Below are 4,082 nucleotides of genomic sequence, written 5' to 3'. Positions count from 1 at the left end.
TTTCAATTACAATTGACATAAAATATTGTATTAGTTTCAGGCATACAATATAATGATAAGACATTTATATAACTTAGCAAATGACCACCCAGATAAGTCTAGTACATATCTGGCACCATACATAATTATTAGAATATTATTGACTGTATTCCTGATCCTGTACTTTATTTTTTTAGATGTAATCCCTTTTTTTCAGATTTTTGAAAGCAATAGAAGGGTGGATTAATACCTATCTTTCCAAGTTAAGACCTAATACTGTTTCCAACACTTCAAATAAGGAATACCTGCTCAAAGTACAAGGATAACCTGTATCACCTCAACCCAGCAATAAAAAAGTAAAATATAAATTTTTATTTAGAATTAAAGCAAATACTTCAGTATCACAAACACAGTATTAAACTTCAAGAAGTATACTGCTAATTTGGAGTGAGCGTTTATTTGCACAATTACAACATGCAAACAAACCCAGAAGGGAACAGGCCTGGAATTTGCACCTGGAGCAGCAGTTGGTCACACCACTCGCACAAAGTGAGACACTAAAAGGGGCTATGTTCTGTGATGACCTGTCAGTGGTGGCAAAGGTGAAGGGCACAGGTGGTGCAGCTGCTACTCATCATCATAAGACTCTCTCTCTCCAACGTGTATGCCATGAAGCAACCGTCGGGTCTCTTGGAGACAAGGGGATGCCCCAGTCTCACAATCTCAAAGGCCATAAAGCTGAAAGATACAGAGCAGAGTGGCTCTCATCACGGTTCCTGAGGAAGCAAATGAAGACATGGTCAACATGCAGCTGCTCCTCAGAAAACTCCTGAAGAACTGCAAAATCATCTTTGCTCCTCTCTGGCAGAGTACTGCCTGGGGTCTCAATGTAGAGGCAGCTGCTGCTTAACACCACTCTCCAGCTAAAGTGTTTGGCATTTGTGAGCCTGGTCTGGATGTTGAGAATTTTCTTGTTATTAGACATTAGTTCCTCTGTTACATTCAGTATATTATCAGTAAAATTAATTAGTTGAAAGATTGTGATCCCTCTGACTATTCCCTCACCCACCTTGGATCTTCAGGGGTGGGTGAGGGACATCAGGAACACCACTGAGGCCCTGGACCCAGGTCACAATAGCAGTTGAGAGAGACCCTGGAACTCTAACTGCTGTGGCCACCTTGGCTGTGCAGAAGAGGAGAGGCATGGTAGGGCTGGCGTGGATGGTGGAGCTGGGTTTATTTCACTCCTGTCTGGTGAAGCAGTGGCTGTTGAGGATATGCTGCAGGGAGGATTTCACCATCCAGCCTCCGGAGTCAGAAACCAGGAAAATAGAGAATCAAAAGATGGTGGCGAGATAGGTGGGAAGAGAGTCCACTTCCTCCTGCACATGGTTGAAACACCTACCTGATCTACTGAGGAACAAAGCGAAGAGCCAACAGTACCCCAACGTTTATGAAGATAGGAGATCAAAAAGTAGAGAGGACACTGAAAAAACAGACGGTAAGGGGATTGTTTCAGGACAAAAAGGTCCCTGGGACCAGTGCAGGGAACAGGGACCTGCAGGTCTGCAGCACCAGACCTGCACCTCTGGGGCCTGCTACAGGAATCCTGGGAGAGAGCTGAGTTAACAGTTCTCTCCCCTGCCAAACAAGGCTTGAGCAGCACCAAGAGAGACCTGGTTGCTTGAAGTCGCAAGGAGGGGAGTAAGGACGAAGTGGTAAACCCACAGAGACTGTGGACACCAGCTGGGGAGAGTTTAGAGTTGGGTCAAGTGGACCCCTGGCCCGGAGACACCCCAGTTTAGCTGGAGATGTGGGCTGTGTGAGAGGACAGGCCTTTCCTTGTATGGAGTGCCAGGATTGAGCAGGAGGATTTTATCAAAAAGAAAAAGACCCTTGGGGGCACTTTGGGGAATTCCCCTGCAGCAATAGCTCCAGTCTCTTCTCCACCTGGCCGCCCGGCCCTCCCATGGGGCTGTGGGAGTATCGAGCCCAAACCCTAAGCATGGGGGCTGGGATGGGGGGGAGAGTGCAAACCTCTGGCGTACCCCAGACCTCAGGCACTGACTGTGGAGAGTGCAACTCTAAGAGATGTGAGACCACAGGCACCCGGGAGAGTGCAAATCAAGGAAGGCCCCACATGCACACCCATAGCCCAGAGGAGGGTGAGTGCCTGAGCTGGAGGCTGCCCGAGTGCTGGTTGGGAACAGAGAAGAGCTGGGCCAGGCCCCCTGAGTTGGCTGCAGCCAAAACACCAGCAAAACTGGCTTGGTAGTTTGAAGCCAGCAGGCTTGTTTTTTGTTGTTGTTGTTGTTGTTGTTTCAATAATTCTTTATTATTATTTTTTCTTTCTTTTAACACCTTCTTCCTCTCCTTTCATTTTCTACTCCTGTCTCTCCCTTTATATCTCTTCTTCCTTCCGTCTTTTTTTTTTTTAATCCCCATAAGAGAGACAATAAAACCTGGAACTGTGAAAAGACCAAAGTAGGATCAAAGAGGGGGCACCCCAATAGCTGAGACAGTGAAACAAATTTCACTTTGCTACTCCAGAGAACTTGCAAGATATTGTATATTTGTATTATTTTTTTCATTATTCTTACATCACTCATTTTATTAGTATTTTTGTGTCTCTCTTCTTTCTGTTAAGTCTTCTTAGCTTGACTGGTTAATTTGCATTGTTTGATTGGTTTCCTCTTGTTCTCTCATTCACAGTATATTGTTAATTAACTGTCTTTCACTTCACTTGTGTTCCATTAGCACACTACTCTAGGACTTATACTCCCTATTCTAGTTATCTTGACCACATAGATTCTCTCATATGATTATTGTTCCATTACTATTGTAAATAATAGTTGTTCCATACATTTGTAAATACTACACAGAACCCCTCCCAGATCTCAGCCAACTTCACTGTTTCCTGAACTTTATTACTGGTGTGGTTAAATCTCTCACACATTACACCTATTTTCTACACTTTACTCTCACTTTACCTCATAATCTGACCTCCAACAAGCCCATAGCTTTCTAGATCCAACTCACAATCCTTCCCCCCCCCCCCCCCGGCAACAAGAGTCTTATCTTCTTTCCACCCTTTCTAAAAAGTGGCTAGGTGGGTGAATTATCCCGGTTAACACTATATATATCCAAAGGACCTCCTATCTCTTCTCTAAGGGCTAGTACTTTAAATATCACACAATACATTCCTACTCTCTTAAGCCATTTCACCTTCCCCCTACAACCTACCATAAAAAATAGTAGGTAGAAGGTGTGAACACCAGGATACCGCCAGGAAGAGGAAACCCACCAACAAAGGCAACACTAACAAAGGAAACACCAACAGCTAAGAACAGAAAGAGGTGAAGGAGGGAGTGGAAGTCACACTAACTCAATCCAGGACCTATCTGGAAACACAACTAAAGAGTGAAGAAATTACTAAGAACAAGCAATTAAACAAGAGCAAGAGAAAAGCCTCAAAACCTTGTACAGATGGAAGAACCAGCTCCAACACAACCTGTCCACACCTACACAATGGAAAACAAGACGTGGGAGACAGACTGACCCTCAGATAACCAGCTGGTGGGAAAGACCCACCAAAGAAAGACACAACAAGAACCAAAAACCAAAAACATACACACAGCCAACATAAACCACACCCCAAGATCAGTAAGCTTGGGAGATCAAGGAGACTGTACCACTGAATCTCATAGGTATTCTACCCCAGAAGTTGAATCCATAAATCCACTGGGTCAGAACAGAGCAACTTAAGAAGCAGGGGCTAACAGAAAGAGGCTCACGAAAAATGGGAAGACAAAGAAACAGTCTCCAAATGAAAGTAAAGGAGGAAGTCTCAGAAACAATGCTAAATGAAAAAGAGGAAAGTCAACTATCAGAAATTGAGTTCAAAGAATTGGCTATAAGGAAGCTTAATGAGCTCACAGAGATTGCCAAAAACTACAGGGAAACTACAATGAACTCACTGCAAACTATATCAACATGAAAAAGGAAATAGAAACTATCAACAAGGGCCAAGAGGAAATGCAGAATACAATTTCTGAACTGAAGAACACAATAGAAGGAATCAAAAGCAGCCTCAATGAAGCAGA

The 4,082-nt window shown here is 43.8% G+C and overlaps 1 pseudogene; it reads right to left on the bottom strand.

Moving 5' to 3' along the window:
• Positions 1-566: 566 nt before the first annotated feature.
• On the bottom strand, positions 567-1,280 carry LOC112315713 (ornithine decarboxylase antizyme 1 pseudogene; annotated as a pseudogene).
• Positions 1,281-4,082: the final 2,802 nt, after the last annotated feature.

Source organism: Desmodus rotundus, chromosome 12, assembly GCF_022682495.2.
Source record: "Desmodus rotundus isolate HL8 chromosome 12, HLdesRot8A.1, whole genome shotgun sequence".
Lineage (NCBI taxonomy): Eukaryota > Metazoa > Chordata > Mammalia > Chiroptera > Phyllostomidae > Desmodus > Desmodus rotundus.
This window is presented reverse-complemented; position numbering and strand designations above follow the sequence as displayed.